At 41.8% G+C, this 25012-nt stretch overlaps 1 protein-coding gene across 4 annotated transcripts in view; it reads right to left on the bottom strand.

Moving 5' to 3' along the window:
- LOC124606641 (supervillin) overlaps positions 1-25012 on the bottom strand; it is a 172396-nt gene that overhangs the window by 98732 nt on the left and 48652 nt on the right. Inside the window, exon 1 of one of the 4 annotated variants that reach the window (XM_047138640.1) lies at positions 22042-22148. The exons of 2 other annotated variants lie outside the window; for them this stretch is intronic. The gene's annotated coding sequence lies outside the window, so the exon portion shown is untranslated. Of the gene's footprint in view, positions 1-22041; positions 22149-25012 lie in introns of those variants that run through there. One more of the 4 variants, XM_047138641.1, reaches the window with a different exon arrangement.

Genomic DNA, 25012 nt, shown 5'->3' with positions numbered 1-25012 from the left:
ATCTGAGGTAAGGAAAGCTTTTGTAGCAGAATTGAATGCGTGGAAGAGAAGCAGATGGGTTATGAAGATATACAACTATAACATAGATACGTTTTAAATAATTTTAAGTTATAAATTCTTCTTTAAACTGAAGTGCTAAAAAATCATGTCATTAGAACATCACGAACAAAGAAAATTTTGAATTTGTAGGAAATAGAGACTAGGGAAGTTACAACCTGAAGGAAGTGTGGAACGCGCAACACCTGTTTTGTAGATAACAGAACTCACATAGTGGTGGCAGACTGGAGGTAAGCACAGAAATCATCATTGACACATTTTTAGTTGCCAGTTCATCAAAAAAATTCTTTGACAACTGGAATGTACGATGATGAGATTGTTCGAAATTTTGTTTGGCTGTGTGCTATTTATTTTGGGGCTAATAATTATCGTTGCTTCAGATGTTTCTGCGATAATTCACTGACACGAAAGTTGGTGCTTAAAAACTTGAAAAGTTACTGCCACGTTTCCTTAGTTTCGCAATACGTGTTCCTCGACATAATGCTGCAACTGACTTCAACCTAATTCTTTCCCAATTCGGAGGAAAGATGAATTTAATCATAAGAAATGATGCACAAGCTTAAAGTGGACAAGTGTTTGTGAGGAAATGGCTGTGACAATTTCCATGGAATCATCTCTAACATCCGCCTTAAGCGATTTTGGAAAACCATGAAATTAGAAAAACTGCACAGGTATTAGAAGTCTGCTTTAACACTGTCACGTTGCTCTGTTGCCCAATTTTGCCTTGTCTTCCAACTACAGTTTTTATTTCCTCTGTGTAGATGATGTAACGATAATATCTCACTGCCACTGAGTTATTGTTGTTACGTAACAATTTTGTTTTTCTGATTCTACGATAAATTCTTGCCGGTAAGCAACTGTTTATTCTGTTTAAAACTCCAAGTACGAGCTGTCTAAAGAAGTTTGGTCTAACGTCATTATAAAATATGATCTATGAGCAGAAATAAATCTCATCGGTAGTGAAAACGTTATCGTACACTATTATCTTGGTTTCTTTCTTCCTTCTTTCATTCTTTTAATCATACAGCCTTTAGTTTTGCTGTTTTTTTTCAGTACCAAGATCGCATGTACATACATACCGTTCTTATTACCCACAATTAACACTTGCTATTTCTCGCTTTTATCATCGCAAGAAAGTTCCCGTAATAAAAACTCTGAATGTCGCAAACAAAATGTGATAGACCTTTTTCTTAACGAAGCCAAGGGGCATTATGGCAAGTAGCAGCTCAACAAAGAGTTATTATAGAATGCGCGCGCAGTTTTATATTATAGTTAACTTTTATTTAAAGTTTAACGATGTTGTACAGGTATAAAACATTCCAAAGTCGTTGGTTACAGAGTAACTAAGCACCATAAGAGAACATAAAGAATTGTTTTTGGCAAATTTAATTTTTTTGCGCAAAAAAACCGAGAACTGTGTTATTGACCTTATTAATTACCGCATTACTAGCAGTAGGATCATCATTCACAATGCAGTACTTTCTTTTCACATGTAGACATCTCAACTTCTCGTTAGTTGCGCGCTCCCTCCCCCCCCCCCCCCTTCACGCCTACAGTTTTACATGACATTCGCCGCGATGCAGTAGAATAAGTGACTTAAACCATCAAGTCATCGACTAAATTTATAACTTTTCTGCCCGTCTATAATTTATGTACGAGTGGTGTACAAATAAGGGTAGCTGTCAGTATGCGTCTTGGAAACGACGGAGCGGTCGACACTGTTCGAACGTCAATAAGAAACACAAAAAGGACAATGTGATGGGGTTTAGGCAGCTATGTTGTGCATCGGCAGCGACGAGCAACTGCATATATGTGGGAACAACTTCCCATGCGTCACACGCTGAGTCGTCGCCAAGTGCCAAATTTAACCGACGCTCTGCCGAGCATCTTGCTCCAGGATTCTGCGGAAAGGTGTGCTAATGCGAATTGCGGAGATGAGCTACTCGAAAACTATGTTTTGACAGCTACTTCTGCACTTCTCAATGCTGGCTGTGAATGGACTACACACTCCGCAAAACGCTCGATGTTTTGTATCGATGCATCGCACTGAACCGAAGTATTGCTAATGTTTCGATGCATAGACTGGGCGTCCGGATTTTCTCTTTCGGTTTTTGTCTTGGTGACGAGTAAATTACTGTGCTATCGGCGATACACAGCACATACCGTACCAAGTCACCTAAGAAAGTCAGTTCAGTTTGGAAGTTTAACATAATTTATGTGGCGAAATCAAAATGAGATCAATGTCAGTAAGACACAAAGTCTGCCGGAAATACGATTGGACATATTTGAAAAGTTCACAGGGCTGCTTATCTCTAATTTTTTCTAAAACAAAATAACATATCGAAAATGACAAAAGAACGAAGGTTTCCGTTTCAGATCCAGCTACTGTTTAAGTCCCAAGACAAATAAGACCAAATCAAACTAATCTATCGGACTCGGATGAAGTCCCTATAAATCATTTTAACAGAAATCTTTTCTGCAACATACATCCGCTTACTCCGATTCTGACAAAGGCAAAGAAAACTCAACAGTTTTTTGTTATAAATGATTTGTAAAGACAATCAGACTTTCTCAATGGCTGAGAATGGAGACTTTAAGAACGTAATGAAGACAGAAGTTGTCGAAACCGGTCACCGTAATAAATAAATTGTGATCAAGACTGTTTTTGATAGTAAGTATTTGTAACACATTGATCACTGTCACTCCCATAATGTATTCAAAAGTAATTGTTTCACAAGTGTTTAAAACAAAGTTACCCATTTACAACAGACATTTGGTTCGGTACCTCAAATATGATTTTTTTTATCTTTTTTTGGGGAGGGGGCGGGAGCGATTATGACTGCGCATTACGTTATGAAGCATTTCGGAAATATTTTCAGCTATTCCTGGAGTGTACGTATTAGCTCCGAGGCATGCCACAGTACCAGTTCGTAGCTGAAATTCATTCTCAGGCTTGACAAGAGTAGTGTGTAGCCAAACGGCTGGTCCCGGCGGAGGTTCGAGACCTCCCTCGGGCATGGGTGTGTGCGTTTGTCCTTAGGATAATTTAGGTTAAGTAGTGTGTAAGCTTAGGGACTGATGACATCAGCAGTTAAGTCCCATAAGATTTCACACACATTTGAACATTTTTGTGTAGCCAAAGAGACTATAGCCAACATAATAATAGCAGCTGAGTCAGCGTTCCGTTACCGATATGCATGCTTGCTGTGGAGCAAAAATTAATGATTTCATGAGGGCTGATTTGCGTCAAAGTGGAGATATTGAAACCGATTCTGATAAAAATGAAGAAAGTTTTACGTTACGAATCGCCAATCACAAATAAGAAATTGGAAGAGTAATGCACATAAAAATAGTTTTTCTGATAACTTTTCAATTTCTCTGAGAACTTTTGTTGGAAGACCAAACAAAAATGCATTCGAAATTTGGAAAGACAATATAATAAAATTTCCGAAAATTTTCTATAATCGCGCTCAAATATTTGACAATGGTCTGCACATCTGTTTTGAATCGGTAACGAAATCGATCGAAGGGTAAACTTTTGTTTTTGCAGAGCAAGTTGGAATTACTGAAAAAACTATATTTTTCCATAGCTGTCTTCATACTTTAAAATAAATTTATCTAATCTTTCAGTTTCAGGCATAGGCGTATGCAAACCATATCCGTTATTTTATTGAGGGGGAAAAAGCTAATGTATTGAAAAAAATTGATGTATTTTTTTTATATACATCGATAACCCCACGCGATGTATTGTATCGAAGAAGAACATCGTTAACACAGTCCCTCCCTCTCCATCCCCCCTCCCCCTCCTCAATCTCTCTCTCTCTCTCTCTCTCTCTCTCTCTCTCTCTCTCGTACTACCCGAAAGTACTATTCTCTTATTATTATTTGTTTTATAAAATCAGATATTGCATTATAAATGGTACAGCTTTTTGTGATTCAAAAATGCCTGTTAAAATAGTTTCGACTAAAATTGTAACTATTACTTAGTTCCGGTCAACATAACCCAAAAAGTCTTTTTACTTTATGGTCAGATTTTATTTCTTCTGCCGGATCTACCGCCGTGTTACACTTGTATTTTATGAAGGATTTAGTTTCACTGTACATACGCAGCGCGACTGGAAGAGTATTCTGGTGTTGCTTGACTGATAGAAGGTTCGATATGAAACTCCTATAGATAGTCATAGATCAAATTACACAGACAATGGCGCATCCTAAACTGAGTATTTTGTGGCAAGGAAAATATAGTCGTTTGAGGGAAGGAAATCATAATCGGAAATGAATCTTTCAGGTGATACGAGACTAGAACGACCAATGCGTCCGACAAGGAAGCACCATCGACTTGACATATTCTGAGGAGGAAAAACACTTGCAAGACGTCAGTCCCAGAAATAATTCCTGCGCAAAAATTTGGACCACGAATTGTGACCGTATGCAATTATGAATTGGAATTTACAGATGCGTATTTAATGTACGGGGCAGCAGCATGCAACACCTGGAAAGCCGATAGAATGTACAGCCAAACGTATCGCACAGGCGTCATCCACAGAGGAAGAGCTTCTGACCTGCAGACGGTTTCAGAGATGTCTTTGTTCTGAAAGTTTTTATGTTGCAATTCTCAAATGCAGTGCACATGCATGAAACGAATCAGTATGTCATTAAAGAAGTAACGCAGCGCTCTTTAATTATTAAAATCGCTGATATGCGTAATTTACAGATGGCACCGTCAAAGTGAAGTAAATCTGCAGAAAATGCGCTATTCTTCGATGTGACTGGTATGATTAACTGTAAATCGAAAATCAGTAACTTCATTTCATGATAATTCTTCAGTTGCTTGGGTTTATTCGTTTTGGATTTGAGGCGAATACGACACTATCGTTAAAATAACGCGTTCGTGAGACTGACGTATTCCGTACACACATAACTTACTATTGTTCGCCTACATTTCAAAACGTGTTGGGCAGATGTTATCCGCCTCCCGCCTTCTTTTCGCCCACCTTCAACATCCCGCGAGTAGGATGGCTCCGGTCATCACTCCATTGTACAGCGCTCGACCCGGAGCAAAGCCGGTTCGAATCCTGGTAGTGGCAAAAACTTTTCACCGCCAGTATTTGACCTCCATTATGCAACTCTCCATTATGCAACTCGGGCATTAGGCGCCTATAGTGGGGCACAGCCAGTGGCAAAACAACGAGTTCGTGCGAAACTTTGAAACTTGAAAACTTTTACGTTCAGATGGTCATAGCTACGTACTACTAAATTTAAAGCCTAAATTTTTGCAAGAGTTGATTTCTGGAGCAGATATCTTCCAAAGGTGTCTTTTCTTTTCTCTCAATAAAATATGAGGTCAAGTTCGTGATGTTTCCTCGTGAGGCAAGAGACTGTGAACTGCTTGTGTTTAATTAAATAAGAGATGACTGCCGCATTGACTTTGTTTGGATTACCTACAAACGTAACACAATCGTCTGTGATGTGTCCGTGGTATTCGTGGCAGTTTGTCTCGAAGACGGAACATTAGTCACTACAGGAGCTTACAGACGCTTATTTAATCCATGGGTCACCAGCATACAAAGGTTAGCGAGCCAATAGAAGGTACACACAAAATATCGCAATAAGCGACATCCTCACTCTAAGAGATTCGTCTCCGTGAATATACACTTAACAGAAACTGTGTCGTTCAAGCCACAGAGAGCTGGCCTATTTTCTTGAAAAATAAATGTTCGCAAAGCAGAATTTAAGATAGTGTAGGATTATGCGGAGAAGATACATCAGTAAGTGTCCTCCAGCCTGCATATGAAACGCAACACTTCGAAGAACAGTGTGGAGACTACTGATGGAACAGCAACGACACCCCTATAACAACAGTGTGCAAGCATTGTGGCCAAATGATTTTGAACCCAGAGTTTAGTTCTGTCAGTGAATTGTTGAGGGCGCTACTGTAGTCTCAAACTGCCTTCACTCTGTATTGTACATGGATGAGGCACCTTTCAAGCGTGATGGAGTTTCCATTTGTCACAATATCCTCGTCTGGGGTGATGAAAATCTATACGCCACACACTCGTCTCAAATCAGCTTGTGGGCTGTAAATATATAGGATCAACTAATACGACCTTACATGCTGACAAATCAATCGCATGGTGCACCTGACTTGGTGTTCACTCGAGACGTGCCGCGCCACATTTGTTCGAGACTGCACTTCTCGTTTCCTGCGAGAAATAAGATTTTCAACACGTCGGTGTACCATTCCAATCTGTTATTAATGTTCACAAACAACAAAATGACAGCTACACTCACCGTCGTAGTAGAAGGAGTGGCCCTGCGCCGTGACCAGCGCTATCGCCGAATATCACTTCCTTATTTTGCCCTAGGGGGAATTCAGTAGGCTTTTAAAGCGTATTACGTAAGAAATAAGTATGAACATGCACTTAAGAACAGAAAAGACAACATACAGAGAAGAGAAAGGCGTACAGCAAATATAGGTCACAACAAAGAAAGAAAGAGAAAAAAAGAAAGAAAAGAGAGAGAGAGAAGAGAATTTGAAGATGTTACTTGATCCTAATTCGACAATACAGATATAAAAACGGGAGTGCTATATAATAGCTACTGCAGGAGATGGCCGCCGAAAAACCATATTAAAAATAATTACCAACCATTACCACCTTATTTGAATCACACTGATATGATCCTCGGCCGTGTGTATCGTTCTGACCCATCTACGTAGTTACTCCTCAACTTACAGCTGAACGCATAGCGGCGGGTGTTCCGAACAATCGTATGTTATTTGCCATTTACTTCCCATTACAGCCTTATTCAAGAATGATGCGCGAGAAAAAGTGTCTGCAAGCTCCCGTACGGAACATAATTTCTCTCGTCTGGTTCTTCTTGGCCCATCCGAGAGATGTGCAGCTGGCCTAAAGTGATAAACCAAAACGTTATGACCACCTGCTTAACATCTACATCCCTACTCTGCAAGCCACCTTACGGTGTGTGGCGGAGGGTACTTTTTGAACTTGTTCCAGTCGCGTATGGTTCACGGGAAGGACTGTTGCTGGTAAGCCTCCGTGTGGGCTCGAATCTCTCATTTTATCTTAGTGCTCTTTTCGCGAATTTTCGTAGTAGGAAGCAATACACTGGTTGACTCTTCTAGGAACGGATACGGTCGAAATTTGAACAGTAGTCCATTCTGTGATGCAGAACGCCTCTCTTGCAGCGCCTGCTACTGGAATGGGTTCAGCATCTCCCTGACGCTTCCGCGCTTACTAAATGAACCTGTAACGAAACGTGCTGCTCTTCTTTGGATCTTCTCTATTTCCTCTATGAGTCCTGTCTGGTACGGATACTATCCCAACGAACAATATTCAAGTACTAGCCGAACGAGTGTTTTGTAAGATACTTCCTTTGTTGACAGACACATCCTATGGATTCTTCCAATGTGTCTCAGTCTATCATCGCGATTAATTTTATGCGGTCGTCCCACTTAAAATCGTTCCCCATGCATACTCTTGATATCTTATGGAAGTAACTGCTTCCAGTAATTTTTCTGGAATTGTGTAACCACACAAAAAAGCGCCTTTGTATCTGTGTATTCACAATAAACTACATTCGTTCATGTTGGGGCTCAACACCGTGTTGTTCCACCTTTGGAGCGAAATGCAGCAGCTGTTTTGCGTTGCATGGATACGAGAAGCGCCTGGTAGCTTCCACAGGTGTGTGGCACCAGATGTGCTCATATAGGTCTCCCAGTTCGCCAGGCCAGAGTTTCGTGGGCGTCGAGCTGGCGCACGATAGCATCCCAGATGTGGTCCATCGATTTCAGATCACACGAATCTGGTTGTCAAGACATTGACGTAAGTTCACTGTTATGCTCCTCAGACCACTGTAACACATTCTGCCCTTGTGACACTGACAGTTAGCCATCTTAAGAGGAGGGGTTTGGGGAGGGGGGGGGGGGGGGACATCAAGCATGAAAAGATGCAAGTGGTCCGCAATAATGTTCATGTAGGTCTCAGATGTGGAATACGCGAACGCCGACTATCATGCTTTTTAACAGCAGGCAAGCCTCCGACATTCATGTTCTGTTATGAGGTTGAACGTTCTAACGTCACTTCATCCACCTGTTCTAAAACCTTTTGGGTATATCCAAATTCTAGTACTCGTCTTCTACCATGAAGTACCTAAATTTGGACAAAGTGAAGAAGACGTAGCTGAATTAATTGTACTTACCATCTTGATGATGAAATTTTGATGGTAGTCTCCCAAGCTTCTTCTTCTTCTTCTTCTTCTGCAAGCTTGTAAAAATAGGTTCTGGTAGTAGTTTTACGTTGACGTTTGCCTTTAAACAAATACGTCTTGGCCACAATATCATTTTCTACCAGATGGTTTAATTGTAAATTCTGATACACTTTCTCAACTGATTACAATATTCACATTTATTACTGACGATAACAGTTTATAGAGCGATGCTTTGACACGCATCCGCTTTCGAGCATCCCCAGAAACATGATGCGTCGTCTGTACTGATACGTCGAAGATCTCATAAAACCTCCAGGTTCATGTTGCAGTTGTTATTCTGATTTTTGTTTACATGCTTTTGATACAGGTTAATAGCATTACAAAAACTAGAAAAGTGTGAAACATACAGGTTGAGAATAACGTTTACGGTAACTATTGGTAATTATTTGTGGAAATCTGTTTTTATTGTGCTGACAAGGGTATACTGAATTTGATTTGGCGTGTTTCCACTCTGATTGTCAAACAGGTGTTTTGCAGTTTTTTGTTTTTCTACGAATAAGTTACGTCTGTTTTCTAATAATAAAAGTAATTTTGGTGTGAATAGTATTGTGAGTCAACTTTGCTTTTGAATTCAAAATTACGACGCAATTTTCGTATTTCAAATCTGGCTATTTTCTATTTGGAATAGAACTGACAAAAACTAGGAAGCATTTCGGTGCCTCTGTCTCCATAAGTTTTCGGATGAGACAAAGTTCCAAAAGATAGTTTAACATCATTGCACAACTTATAATTTTCGTTTTTTGGTTTGTTAGTGAAATTAGGCATTTCTATGATGTTAATGCCCAGAGGTTTGTTTACATGTAACATGCAAACTACCTGTTTCAAAAAACTATATTTTCTTAATAATTGTGTAGTTGCAGATTTGTTTGTAAGCCTACATTGAAGATACTTTCCGATGAGCTGCAAAATCTGTATTGTCTCTAGAACTTATAGAGTTTCTACAGATGTTATCTACCGAAATATTGTGTGAAGAGTTTGAACAGATTGTCAAGGTGAACTAGGGAGTTTTCCTGGATCTAGCGATACCATATCCATAATGTTATGACGTCCAACACCTTGCCGCCAACTCGTGGTTTCACCGCCCCTTTTCCACTTTCCCTGCATGCTCACAATAATAGGAGACCAACTTTGCCATTTCCGAAATGCTCGTTCCCAGGTGTCGGACCATAACAATGAGTCCTTTGTAAAGGGCGTTTATGTGAGTGGATTCTGTCATCTGCGGCCCGTATTCGTCGCTGAATTGATTCTCCATTCGTCTCCGTTCAACTTATATACTCTACTCTCTTTGCCCGCAACGTCACCAGGCGTCATTCAACATCGCGGTCAGCAGCTGTCACCATATTATTGCTTATCAGCGGACATTGTCTATATTGCCTGCAACCAATACTGACGCTGTAAACGTAACCCTCTCGCGTTCTTTTTTCTCCCGAAGTTTCCTTTATGTCAGGTCCTGAGCATCTGCTTGAACCACCGTTGTTGTCTTGACGGGCAGGTTACAAAGCTAGTAGCACATGGTCAGCAACATGAACCTGAATGCATCTCCTTCGAAGAGTGATTTAGTCTGACGCAGATGCGGAGCAGGAAGGGGGACAGCGACCTGAGCAGAGCTTCCGCCCAGTCCAGAACCGACACTTCCGCTCGCGTGCCCCGCATGCAGGCTCGCTCCCACTGTGCCCATCCTACGCTGGTCTCAGTTCTCCATGAATTACTGTCGACGTCTCGCACCTACTCCTTACCATGTAGAAGTGATAGAAGATCCAATGAGAAGCGGCACGTTTCGTCACAGGATTGTTTAATCGGCGCGAGAGCGTTTCAGAGATGCTCAACGAACTCAAGTGGCAGATGTTACAAGCGATGATGATGATGATGATGATGATGATGATTTGAGGTGAGGGGCGCTCAACATCATGGTCATCAGCGCCCTGACGAAAAGTCAGCATGCTAATCTCATGGATGGGGACGAAGATTGTCTCCACGTGCGGAGCAGTTTATAATGTATTAATGTCTGCGTCTCTTCCCCGCCAATTTAGGGATGAGGCCCGACAGTTCACAAAATTTCACCACTTTTTTGATACTGGAACCAGTATCCGCTACAACCGAGGTGCTGTGCATGACTGAGAGATTTGCTATTGAAATTTCGAGAGAGAGCACTTTCTGAGAAGAGTCGGACAGTATATTACTTTCTCCAAAAGACATCTCGCGAAAATATCACGACGTCAAAATTCGAGAAATTCGAGCTAATACACAGGCCTACCGACAATAATTATTCTTCTCACGCGCCATTCGCGAGCGAAACAGAGAAGCGGGGATCAGTTAGTGGTGTCAGAAGTGCCCTTCGCCACACATTGTTAGGTGCCTTGAGGAATATGGTGCAGATATAGATGAACTGCTATCATTTCGAAGGAACACCCAAAATCTATTACGAATTTTTCGCTAAACGTTCCTCAGGACACAGCGTATCAATATCCTTCAGCCTCTAGACGTCAGCCCCGTAGGAGATGTGAGACCTCAAAACAAACAGGAATTCACGCAGTCATCCCCTTGCTTCATTCAGAAACGGAAAGAAAATTGGAAAAAGAACAGCATTTTAGGGTTTTACGTACCGACGGTGACAAAGTCATTACACATGGAGTCTCAGGCAAATACGGGTTCATGGTTACATCGATTGAGAGTGACTCACACGTGGCTGACATGTTTTAACGAGTCTTTATATGAAGATGTGAGAGGTTTTGTTCTCTGGTCTTTCTTTATTTATATAAAGGTATATGTGTCCAACGAAATGCTAAGGGGATGTCCGATAGTTACTGTTCTGAAGGTGGCAGCTTTCGCTTTGCTCTGTGTAGGTTGGCAACTTCATAGCTTGAAATGCAAACGGATTCACTGAAATATTATAAAATTGCACCTCGCTGCTCTCTGATTCATACTGACGGTTAGTTGCATCACGACTGTATCCTGTAGGCCCTGACGCATCTTGGTAGCCGACATCGCTTCTCCGGAGTTTCCCCAAAGGAGATTCACTGACTACACACCTTTACAATGAAAGCACGTGGGGGAAAAAAACAAGAATTTCGCAATTTCAAGAATAATTGGCATCACACGCTAAAAAGCCCGTAGTCATATTCCACACAAGCTGAGTAAACCATCACTTTGACACTTAACAGCAAAAGGTCAACATGTGCTTGACCGGAAGTGATCGTAATAACATGACTCGATTGTGTGCGCACCAAACTGTTATAGAGTCGAAGGCATTCCACAGAGTTGAGTACATCACTAATTTTTAACAGGCAAACACTTACTATCCCGGTAGGTAGAAACGTTAAGGAAACCACTAGCGTAGGGCGTCGCTTTACAAGTCACCGACTGAAGGCAAAACGTGATGTACTCATGCATGTCAAAAATGCAATTAAAATTTACGGCAGCAGGTACTCCACCTTACAACTGTTTGATTCTAAGATTACCTAACGACCACTGGCACCAGTTATAGCCATTAAATATCTATTCAAAAATGGTTCTGAGCACTATGGGACTCAACTTCTGAGGTTATTAGTCCCCTAAAACTTAGAACTAGTTAAACCTAGCTAACCTAAGGACATCACACACATCCATGCCCGAGGCAGGATTCGAACCTGCGACCGTAGCGGCCTCGCGGTTCCAGACTGCAGCGCCTATAGCCGCACGGCCACTTCGGCCGGCGTAAATATCTGTATCTACGTCTATACTCTGTAAACAACTGTGAAGTGCGTGGCAGAAGGTACGTCCCACTGTACCAGTTATTGTTTTTTTTCCCCATTCCACTCACATATAAAGCGCGACAAGAATGACTGTTTAAATGCCACCGTGTGTTACGTAATGAATCTAATCTTGTTCTCACGATGTCTACTAGCGCGATATGTAGGAGGTTTTAGTATGTTCTTAGACATATCATTTTCCCCACGTCCCGCCTAAGTTACACGACTTGCAGGCATATGACACACGTTCGCACTACTTCATGATTTACACTAGACGCAGACAGCTGGGGTACACTGATTCCGTCCCGGGGGGTACGGGGTGGCGGCAGGAAGGGCATCCGGCCACCCCTTCAAATTAACCAGGCCAAATCAGACTGTAACCATGCCGACCCTGCGGAAACTGCATAATAAAGGCACTAGCAAAAGAAGAAGAAGAACATTTAAAGTTGGTTCTTGAAACTTCGTAAGTAAGCTTTCACAGTATAATTTACGTCTATCTTCAAGTATCTGCCAGTTCAGTTTCTTCAGCGTCTGTGTGGCAGTCACCTGCGTGGCAAACAAACCTGTGGCCATTCACGCTGCTCTTCTTTGTATATGTTCAATATCCCCTTTTTGTGCTATTTCGCACGGACCCCACATCCTTGAACAATATTCTGTGATGGATCGCAGGAGTGATTTGAGCAATCTCCTTTGTAGACTGAGTGCATTTCGCTAGTATTCTACCAATAAACCGAAGTCTGTTACTTGATTTACTCATGACTGAGCCTACACGATCGTTCTATTTCATGTCCCTATAAAGCGCTACACCCAGGTATATGTATGAGCTTACCGATTCCACCCGTGATTCATTGATGCTGTAGTCATACGATGCAACGTTTCATCTCTTTTGTGAAGTGCACAATTTTACATTTTTTGAACATTTAAAGCAAGTTGCTTTTCACTACTTTGTAATATTTTCAAGCTCTGACTAAATATTTATGTAGCTTCTTTGAGACAGTACTTCATCATTGATAACTCTGTATCTGCGAAAAGTTTGAGGTTACAATTAATTTTCTCTCTATCTATATCCGTATCCCGCTTCAGCTACTGCCGGATCTGGGTGCTGACGAGCCCTCTCAATTTGGCTCGGTCCTCCCACCACTTTTCTTCCTCCACTTGCTGCCAGGTCACACTTCTGCTTTCCACAGATACTCTCACTCCGGTTTTCCACCGTGTTTTTGGGCGCCCTCTAGCTCTTTTTTCCATTCATCTTTAGTTCGTACATAATTTTGGGGAGTCTCTGCCTACATATCCTCTTGCCATGCCCATACCATCTTAATCTCTTTTTTCCAATTTCTTCTCTCATACTTTCTTGTTTAAGGTCCTTTCTAATATCTACATTCCTCACTCTGTCCATTCTTGTTTTTCCCTTAACGGCTCTGAGAAATTTCATTTCTCCTTCTTGCAGTCTGCTCCAGTCCCTTTGTGTCATTGTCCATGTTTCTCCACCATAGGTGACGACTCTTATACATAAGGAGTTTTGCTTTTTCTGAAACTTCCTTATTCCAAATCAGGTGTTTTATTGTTTGGTAGAAATTGCCTCCCTTCTGTAACCTCCTATTAATTTCGTTGGTTATTCTTCCATTACTATATATTTCACTCCCTAAATAAGTGCAACTGTCTACCACTTTGAGGTGTTCTCCATTCAAAGTAATATTTCAGTTGGTCCTTTTCTCTTCCAAATACCATTACTTCACTCTTATCTTTACTTATTTTTAATCCATATCTTTCCATTATTTCCTTCCACGCATCAAGTGTACATCTACCTCTTTATCGCCCCATATTACCATATCGTCTGCTAAAATCATCTTTTTGTCTTTTTCTTTTACTATATCTTTAACTGCGCTATTCATTCCCTCCATCACAAAATTAAAAAGTGCAGGACATAAAATACTTCCTTGTTTAAGTCCCTGTCTTATTTCGAAGTATTCAGAGTTCCCCAATAGTGTTCTAATTCTACAATTGTGTCCTCTGTACATTGTCTTTATTATATTAATGTATCCATCTTCTATATCTATCTTCTTCATTTCTTCCCAGCGTCTTTCCCTGTTAACTTATATCTGTAAAAACCATTATCATCCTTTTGTTATATTCCCAACTTTCTTCCATCAGTTGACAGATAGAAAATATCAGGTCGATCGTGCTTCTTCCTTTCCTAAACCCAAGCTGTTCTTCACTCAGCTCCTTCTCTGTCTTTTCACTTATTCGATTTAGTAAAATTCTTTCAAAAATCTTGGCTGTATGACTCATAAGCGCTATTCCTCTGTAGTTTTTACAAAAAAATTTATTGCCGTTTTTGAAGATGGGAACAATGTCTCCTCTTCTCCAATCATCACGTATTGTACTATTTCTCCACACACTTGATAGTACTCTGTACAGCCACTGCTTTCCCACTGGACCTGCTGCTCTCATCATGTCCACTAATACTTAATCAGGTCCTGGGGCTTTCTCCCCCCATTCATCTTCTTCGCAGCTATTTCCATTTATTCCCATGTAATTTGTCCTAATTCTGCTTCCCAACTTCTCTGAATTTCTCCATTATTGTTTCCTCATGTACCTGCTCCTCAGCGTTTAACAGTTTCTTAAAATGTTCTCTCCAGAGATCTTCTGTATTCCCTGGATCTTCAGTCACAGTACCATCCCCTGTTTCCATCTTTACTGGTACTTCATGAGCCTTCTTTTTATTTTTCATCATTTTAAAGAACATTTTCTTATTGTTCCTCACACCAAGTTTTTTTGTAAACGCTTCCCATGCCTTTTTTCTTTGCTGTTTCCACTATTTCTTTGCATTGTTTTTTTTCCTCTATATGTCTTTTATGGTCCTCGTCATTTTTAGTTTTGCACCACTTTCTCCATGCTCCATTTTTTCTTCTAACTGCTTGGATTGTGGTATCATCCCACCAATCTGTCTGTCTTACTTTTCCTTTTTCCTTTCCAGATGTTCTACCACATACTTTTTGTGCTGCTTCAACTAAAGTGTCTTTGAATAAACTCCATTCTTTTTCTACATCACAGAAAACTTCTTTTGGAAATTCTTGTGTGATTAATTCCCTATACTTCTTAGCACTTTCAGTTTCCAATCCCGTATCCTCATCACTTTCTTTTGTTTTCTATTTTTCACACACTTTCATTTTCCATTGTCCCACCAGTAATCTATGGTCTCCATCTGCACTCACACTTGGAATTACCTTCACATTTGTTACTTTCTCCCCCCATTCCCTATCTACTAGAATATAATCAATTACACTCTTGGTTCTTCCATCCCAACTGTATCTGGTGATAACATGACTTTCTCTTCATAAACCAGCTGTTTGCTATTTTTATTCCATTCCTCTGGCACAAATCCAAGAGTCTTTCCCCTTCTTCATTTCTGCCCTCCATATCCAAAACATCCCAACACTTTCTCAAATCCCCTTCTGTCTTTGTTTACCTGTGCATTAAAATCTCCCATCACTATATTAGCACTCTCTATATGGTTTTCTAACTCATTTTAAAAGTCCATCATCTCTTCTTTGCTACATCCCACTTGAGGTGCATGAATCTGCATAACTTTTAGTGTTTCTTTTTGGAATCTCGAGTTTAAGATTATAATCCTGTGTGATAAATATCTCACACTTTCAATACAGCTTTGTACATTCTTATTCACCATCACTGCCACACCATTTCTTCCAAACCTGTTATTCCCACTCCAGTAGAGTTTTCCTCCTCCTCTCAAATTCTTCTCAACTTTTCCCTTCCACTTTGTTTCACTTAATCCCGAAGTATCTAACTATCTCTCTGTTAGAATATCTGTCATTTCTTCCATTTTTCCATTGAGGGTTAATATATTAAGGGTGCCAGTATTTACGTTATTTTTTAGTCCATTTGATTTCATCTTCTTGTACTGACGAATATCATCAAGTCTCCCATCATTCGTACCAGCACTTGAAGAAGCAGTGGGGTCAAATCCTAAGTGGTTCTTTCCGAGGCCCGTCTGTGTTTTTAAAGCTATGAAGACTTTCCTAGTGGCTTGCTAGGCCTAAAGCAAGAAAGGATTTTCTGTTGGGGTTATCTTCCTTAGCCTTGGAGTTTCTCCTCCACCACAAGGCAGTGGTTCCCTTCTCATTAAATCCCCAGAAAGGAGGGTTTCCTCATCTGCCATCTACACCGTTCCGAAGTCGCTGCCATTAAGGACTTCACCTGTAACCCTGCGCATGGGTTCCGTGTTATACCCCACGGGACTGGGTCCCTACCTGAACTCAGCCATCCTATCACTCCGGCCTACTCAAGTGTAGGATGCCCACCCCTGTGACGTGGACGTCCCAGACAGGAATTACCCCACTGGAGAAATAGGGGAGGGGACCCTAATATTAATATTGTCTGCGAAAAAAAAGCCCAAGTTCCTATACACTTCCCTGGGGTAAGCCTGAATCAACTGTCGATGACTATCCATCCTAGATCACTTACTGTGTTCTACCTACCAAACAATCTTCAATCCAGTCACACAAAAAATGAAACGATTGTACGGCCTTGTCGGCTGGGAGGCCTCATCAGGGGAAGTTCGGCCGCCAGTTGCGAGTCTTATTGCAGACGACACCACATTGGGCGACTCGCATGCCAGTGATGAGGACGAAATGATGATGAGGACAACACAACACCCAGTCCATGAGCGGAGAAAATCTCCAACTCGGCCGGTAATCGAACCCGGGCCTGCTGCATGGTAGGCAAGCACATAAACACTCAGCTAAGCTGGCGGACGAAATCCAGTCACAAATTTTGCTTGAAACCCCATATGATGGCACTTTTGACAATAAGTGTCAATGTGGTGCCAAGTCAGATGCTTTCGGAAATCAAGAAAGACTGCATCTGCCTGACTGCCTTGATCCAAAGCTTTCAATGTCATGTGGACAAAGTGCGTGTTACGATTCACATTAACGATATTTTCGGAATCCATGTTCGTTGGCATGGAGGAGGCCATTCAGTTCAAATACCTCGTTATCTTTGAGCTCAGAATATATTCTAAGATTCTTCTACAACAAGTGGGTGTCAAGGATATTGGATGACAGTTCTGTACATCGAATCTGCTGTCATTCTTGTACACAGGAGTGACCTATGCTTTCCTCCAACTACTGGGAACCGTTTTTTGTTCGAGGGCTCTAAGATACGTTATAGTACCCAGACGGGCTAACTCAGCTGCAAACTTTATATAGAATCTGACAGGGATTCCATGGGACCACAGCGCTTTGTGAGCACATAAAACAAGTCTAGTAAATGCAGGTGTTATATCTGAAATGAAAGGGAAGCAGTGGTTGGGAAGGGAGTGAGACAGGGTTGTAGCCTCTCCCCGATGTTATTCAATCTGTATATTGAGCAAGCAGTAAAGGAAACAAAAGAAAAATTCGGAGTAGGCATTAAATTCCATGGAGAAGAAATAAAAACGTTGAGGTTCGCCGATGACATTGTAATTCTGTCAGAGACAGCAAAGGACTTGGAAGAGCAGTTGAGCGGAATGGACAGTGTCTTGAAAGGAGGATATAAGATGAACATCAACAAAAGCAAAATGAGGATAATGGAATTTAGTCGAATTAAGTCGGGTGATGCTGAGGGAATTAGATTAATAAATGAGACACTTAAAGTAGTAAAGGAGTTTTGCTATTTGGGGAGCAAAATAACTGATGATGGTCGAAGTAGAGAGGATATAAAATGTAGACTGGCAATGGCAACGAAAGCATTTCCGAAGAAGAGAAATTTGTTAACATCGAGTATAGATTTAAGTGTCAGGAAGTCGTTTCTGAAAGTATTTGTATGGAGTGTAGCCATGTATGGAAGTGAAACATGGGCGATAAATAGTTTGGACAAGAAGAGAATAGAAGCTTTCGAAATGTGGTGCTACAGAAGAATGCTGAAGATTAGATGGGTAGATCACATAACTATTGAGGAGGTATTGAATAGAATTGGGGAGAAGAGGAGTTTGTGGCACAACTTGACTACAAGAAGGGACCGTTTGGTAGGACATGTTCTGAGGCATCAAGGGATCACAAATTTAGCATTGGAGGGCAGCGTGGAGGGTAAAAATCGTAGAGGGAGACCTAGAGATGAATACACTAAGCAGATTCAGAAGGACATATGTTTCAGTAAGTACTGGGAGATGAAGAAGCTTGCACAGGATAGAGTAGCATGGAGAGCTGCATCAAACCAGTCTCAGGACTGAAGACAACAACAACAACAACATATCTGAAATGCAGTGGAAGAATCGTTAAAAAAAAAATAATAATACACGAAAAATTTAAGTTACAGAACCTCGTTTGACCGATACTTTAGTGTTGCTCCTCATTCTGGGACCCTTACCAAGCAGGATTCATAGAGAAAACAGAGAAGATCCAAAAGAACAACAGCATGTTTCATAACGGGTTTGGTTAATAAGTGCGAGATGCTCATCCTGCTCCTGCCATAGATGCTACAATGGTCATCCAAGATAATGCCTCCTCCTACATGTATCTCACGAAAAGAACGAGAAGGTAAAGTAAGACGGTTCGAGTTTACACGGAGTCTTACTCACAGTTCCTCTTCCCATCCACCATACGCTGCTGGAACAGAAAGCTGCGACGGGCGGCGGGAGGGCGTGGTAAGGGGGAGGGAGAAGTTGATATCGCACAAAATAACGTCGTGCCGGCGCAGAAACGCATTCTCGCCGTGAACGCTGGGCGAGTCCACCGCGTTGTTCCGAAGGGGTGGCTACCTTAGTTGGCTGTCCCCTGCCAACTTGCAAACTCCGGGTGTTCTCACTGTTATCTCCCTACTACATAGCACAGCACCACAGTCTTCATGCATCACAGCTGCAGGGAGAATTCTTTAAGATCAGGCACATGTAATTACATACAACACCAATAACGTTTTGCCAGAAGCAAAAGTCTCATTACAAACATTGATGCAGAGGGTTCCAGAAACCGCTACCTACTCCAGTCAATCAAAAGAAGAGAATAAATCATCCAAAAGAAGAGAATAAATCATAGCTACAAGTAGTTCCCTAGGCTCCACCACTTGATAAAGACGCATAAAATTTTATTTTTTTGTAATATTGCAGAACAGCTTGTCTGGGAACCGACACAAAATTTACATATGAAACATATTTATTTTATATTGTCAGTATTATAGTAAAAGACATTATCCACTACACTACGTTCTTCACCCTTTTTGTGATATCTCCTTCTGGCAGCACATGGTCGATCTTGCTTTGCTTTGGTTGATCCTTCTTTTACATGTCTATTTTTTTCGTACTTCAATGAGAAACTATTGACTTCGAATTTCTATATATGTTGAATTATTGGTCACACAGATATAACCTGTTAACATGATGGTTTGGAAACTAGCTTGTAGTATCAGTCGACCACACTTGGGAGTGATAGCGATTCGGTCGGCTTATCGTGAGGTCCCCCCCCCCCCCCCCCGTGATATTTCACGAGGACACGTTGAACCACTTGACACTATATGCACAAGTGTCCTGAAAGCATTCACAGTGCGATGCAGTTTCCTTGGTCACAACTGTACTTGTTTACTGTATCGTTACCGCATGTTTCCGATAACGACCACAGGCGGTCAAGAGCAATAAAACTGTGGTCGAGTAGTAGTTTACAATTTATGCGAGATTGCACCTCCCAACCACGCGGTGCTCGTTTACAAAGGTGTCCACCAACACTGACACTTTCGTCTCCCTTCCGTGCCTTCGGCGCAACTACGGAAAACAACTTTCTTTCTGCAAGTACTTTGCAGAGAAAAGTTGTAGGGGTAAAAAAAAAAAAATGACGACGTGAGCATATATCTACAGCTACATACACTCTCTGCAAACCATTGTGAAGTGCGTGGCAGACGGTACATCACATTGCAGCAAGAGTTTGGCGCAGAAAGAATAATTGCTTAAATGCTTCTGTGCGCTCTGTAATTAGACTAATCTTGTCTCAGAGGTCCCTGATGGAACGGTACGTAGGAGACTGGTGTCCCAGATTTCTCGCTCATTACTGGTTGTCGAAATTTCGTGGCGTAACTGGCGCCTATCTTCAGAGACTGATTACATCTTCCTAGTATCCTACCAATAAACCGAAATGTGTCTTATCTGCCACTGAGCCTATGTAACTGTTCCACTGCATGTGCCTACAAATCCCTCAACAGAGGAAGGCCACTGGGCCTAACGGAATGCCATTACGATTCTAGATGCCACAGCTGATTCCCGCTTTTATGAAGGCTCGACAAACAGACGCACAAAACTATAGGCCTGTCGAATTATGGAACATGTTTTTTGCTCGCACATTATGAAATTTCTGGAGACCGAAAATCTCCCCTGTAGGAACCAACACGGGTTCGGAAAACAATGACAGTGTGAAACCCATGTGCCTCTGATCGTCCACGAGACAAAGAAAGCGGTATATAAAGGCGCCTAGATAGATGCTGCGTTCCTTTACTTTACGAAGACATTCGATACACACGCGCACAGCCGCCTCTTGAACAAAATACGAGCGCACGAATTATCTGAGCAGCTGTGTGACTGGACTGAAGAGTTCCTAGCAGACAAACACACCATGTTATCCCGAACTGAGGCAAGTCCCCTCAGACGTAAAAGTAACTTAGGGTGTGTCCCAGGGGAGCTCTTCACGGGACCATTACTTTTCACAACATATGTAAGTGACTCAGTAGATAATGTTGAAAAATCTATAAGGTTTATCGCGGATAATGCTGTTATATACAGAGAAGTTCCAACGTTAGAAAATTGTAGCGAAATGCAGGAAGAGCTGCAGAGCGTCGACGGTTGGCACAGGGAGTGACAATTTACCCCAATGTGAACACTTTTAACATTTTGCGAATTGTGAATACATAGACATAGAGACCCTTCATTGTAAGATTACATAATTACAAATCACTGTAAGCAGTTACTTCCATAAAATATCTAGGAATTCGCGTATGGAGCGATTTGTAACGTACGAGCACATAAAATTAATCGCGAATAAGGGAGTTCGCAGACAGAGATTCATTGGAAGAATCCTCAGAAAATGTAGTCCATCCATCAAAAAACGAAGCGGCTTACAAAATACTCATTCGACCAATACTAGAATACTGGTCGTCAGCATGGAATCCTTACCAAGTAAGACTGACACAGGAAACGGAGAAGATCCAAAGAAAATCGGCGCGTTTTGTTACAGGTCCCTTTAGTACGCACGAAAGCGTCACGGAGATGCTCATCAATTCCAGTAGCAGACGCTGCAACAGAGGCGTTCTCCATCACAGTGTGTTTTATTGGTAGAGTTTCGAGAGCGTACGTTCCTAGAAAAGTAAACAAGTATGTTGCTTCCTCTTGCGTATATCTCACGACAAAGAGCATTAAGATAAAATTAGTTATATTCGAGCCCGAACGGAGGACTTACAGGCAATCGTTCATCCCGCAAACCATTCGCGTCTGAAACAAGAAAAGGTGTGTCGCGAGCGAAATGGTGCAGAAAGTACCCACCGCCACACACCTCAAGGTGGCTTGCAGAGTACAGATGTACAAATGGCTGCATCCAGATATTTGTCGGAGTTGACCGATTCCAATTGTGACTCACTGATAACCTTGTCACAGGATACATTTTGTCACTTTGTGAAGTGTTCGATTTTACATTTATAGCAAGTTGCCCATATTTACACCACTTTGAAATTTCTTCGAATGTAGTACACCAATGAAACTATGAATATCCCACAATACAGTTTTATTAGCGCATACGATCTGATTATGAACGTAAAGACCACCACCACTACAGCAACAACAACATTCGGGTCACTACAGCAACAACAACATTCGGGTAATCGGAAAGGCGCTAGCCACAAAACGCGTGTTTTTTTCTTGACTTAGCAGGCAGGGTCAGCTTTGTAGAGGAGACATGAACACATCTGCAAGAGCTGCCAGAGAGAATCAGCAACTGACCGGATAGGAGGCGCCGGTTTGCGGGCGGCGGTAGGCGGCCGCGGCTACAGCGGCAGAGGCAGCGGCAGCGGTCAGCCCTCGGCGCGTCACAGACTGAGGCCACGAGCAGCCTAGGAGTCTCTCCGGGAGGAGAAGCGGAGAAGGCAGCGGCGGCGCTGCTGACCGAGCAGTGGGGGGGATCGCCATTTATACGGCTGCGCAGTTTCACACCTGCGTGTTCGGAGATACGGACTGACAACTGAATCCAGCCGCGTCTCTACGCCTATTACTAACGGACGTTGCGCTGGCCGCCTTTGCCTATTACGACATTTATGGACACCGAAAATCTCCTCTGTAGGAATCAATAAGAATTCCGCAACCCACCAGCCCAGATCGCTATGCTCGTCCACGACAACCAGTTGAGGCCATCGCACACGGTGCAGCCGTGTTCCTTGACCTTCGGAAGATGTTCGATACATTTCCCGCCAAACAAAATACGAGCGTGAGGAATATCAGGCCAGCTTTGTGAGTGAACTAAAGAGTTCTTAACACGCAGAACACAGTATGCCATTCTTGACCGAAAGAAATCAGACGCGCAAGTAATTTCGGGCGTACCCCACTACGGTTCACAAAGAGCAGTTCAAGTATTGACTATAGCCTCAAAAAACAGGCAATTAATTTTTTTGTTTGTTTTGTTTTTATGAAGCACATTTCTGCAGTTCTGGTGGACACTGAAATCCCGCCACTGCACCTTAACACACCGCTAAAGGAGCCTGAACAAAACGGCGCACAATTCGTTTACCGCAGCATCGAAAATATTGCAGCTGCGCCAGGCTAATCCAGGTGAGCTCTACAGTCTTCTGGATTGACATGACTCAACTGCATCAACTCTGCTTCTGCCAACACCGAATTGCCTACGTAACCCTACTTCATTAATGGGTTGGGCAATTTAGGTTTAATTTCTGTAACGGCGTGCTACTGTATCGTTGCGCAGCGATTTTAATGGGGCTAGACTCTATAAACGTATCTGAAAAATATAAAAAAATACTTTACGACTGCCCCCCGCACGCAAATGATGAGCGGATAATGTCGGAAGGTTAATGGGGACTGTTCTCAGATGTCGTTGCATGAAGCAGAAAAAGAAGAAGAAAAAAAATATGGCTCTGAGCACTATGGGACCCAACTTCCAAGGTCATCAGTCCCCTAGAACTTAGAACTACTTAAACCTAACTAACCTAAGAACAGCACACACACCCACGCCCGAGGCAGGATTCGAACCTGCGACCGTAGCGGTCGCCCGGTTCCGGACTGTAGCGCCTAGAACCGCCTGGCCACCCCAGCCGGCGCATGAAGAAAAGTCGCAACGCTATAAATGTTGAGTGAAAGGCACGAATATTTGCAGAGGACCGATACTTGGCGCGGGGATTGGCAGTTGCCCCTCGGCGTTAAAAAAAATATCTATATTAACACGAGTATATAAAGACAATACGTGGTTTAACAGTGTTACCAAAAATCTCAAAAAGTTGTTACCGATTTACTTCAAATTTTTACACAATACTCAAACAATAGGAATTAAACAAATGGTGGTTTTTATTATATACAATACACAAATACATAGGGTGTTCGGAAATTCCCGTTAAAAACTTATAAGACTAGTAGAGACTACAGAATATTTTGAACAGAACCAGTCTTCGGAAAATTCATCCAAAGACGCTAAAAAACGTCAATGATATAGACGCCGGCGCCTATAAAATGTATATACAAGGCCATTCCATGATAATATTACAAATTTTCTAGGATGATCGAGTCCTTGTAACGCTAAACGAACGAGTCTAAAACTATAAGCTATAACCGACAGGTGAATACAGGGTTATAAATACAAAATCAAATAGGGGTAATGATGAGTAGGTTTAATAATGAATAAAAAATAGGAGTGCGGGTAAGCTACTACAAACAGCATAGTGAACGCATTATTGTGGCCAAGACAGATACGAAGCCCACGCCTACTACAGTAGTACAAGTTTATATGCCAACTAGCTCTGCAGATGATGAAGAAATCGATGAAATGTATGATGAGATAGAAAAATTATTCAGGTAGTGAAGGGAGGCGAAAATTTAACAGTCATGGGTGTCGAGAGTAGGAAAAGGGAGAGAAGGAAACATAGTAGGTGAATATGGATTGGGGCTAAGAAATGAAAGAGGAAGCCGCCTGGTAGAGTTTTGCACAGAGCATAACTTAATCATAGCTAACACTTGGTTCAAGAATCATGAAAGAAAGTTGCATACATGGAAGAATCCTGGAGACACTAAAAGGTATCAGATAGATTATATAACGGTGAGACAGAGATTTAGGTAGCATGTTTTAAATTGTAAGACATTTCCAGGGGTAGATGTGGACTCTGACCACAATCTATTGGTTATGAACTGTAGATTAAAACTGAAGAAACCGCAAATAGGTGGGAATTTAAGGAGATGGGACCTGGATAAACTGAAAGAACCAGAGGTTGTACAGAGTTTCAGGGAGAGCATAAGGGAACAATTGACAGGAATGGGGGAAAGAAGTACAGTAGAAGAAGAATGGGTAGCTCTGAGGGATGAAGTAGTGAAGGCAGCAGAGGATCAAGTGGGTAAAAAGACGAGGGCTAGTAGAAATCCTTGGGAAACAGAGAAAATATTAAATTTAATTGATGAAAGGAGAAAATATATAAATGCAATAAATGAAGCAGGCAAAAAGGAATACAAACGTCTCAAAAATGAGATCGACAGGAATTGCAAAATAGTTAAGCAGGGATGGCTAGAGGACAAATGTAAGGATGTAGAGGCTTATCTCACTAGGGGTAAGATAGATACTGCCTACAGGAAAATTAAAGAGACCTTTGGAGAAAAGAGAACCACTTGTATGAATATCAAGAGCTCAGATGGAAACCCAGTTCTAAGCAAAGAAGGGAAAGCAGAATGGTGGAAGGAGTATATAGAGGGTCTATACAAGGGC

Source organism: Schistocerca americana, chromosome 3 (assembly GCF_021461395.2).
Source record: "Schistocerca americana isolate TAMUIC-IGC-003095 chromosome 3, iqSchAmer2.1, whole genome shotgun sequence".
NCBI classification, from domain to species: domain Eukaryota; kingdom Metazoa; phylum Arthropoda; class Insecta; order Orthoptera; family Acrididae; genus Schistocerca; species Schistocerca americana.
The sequence above is the reverse complement of the archived record's forward strand: the minus strand, read 5'-3'. Positions and strand labels throughout refer to the sequence as shown.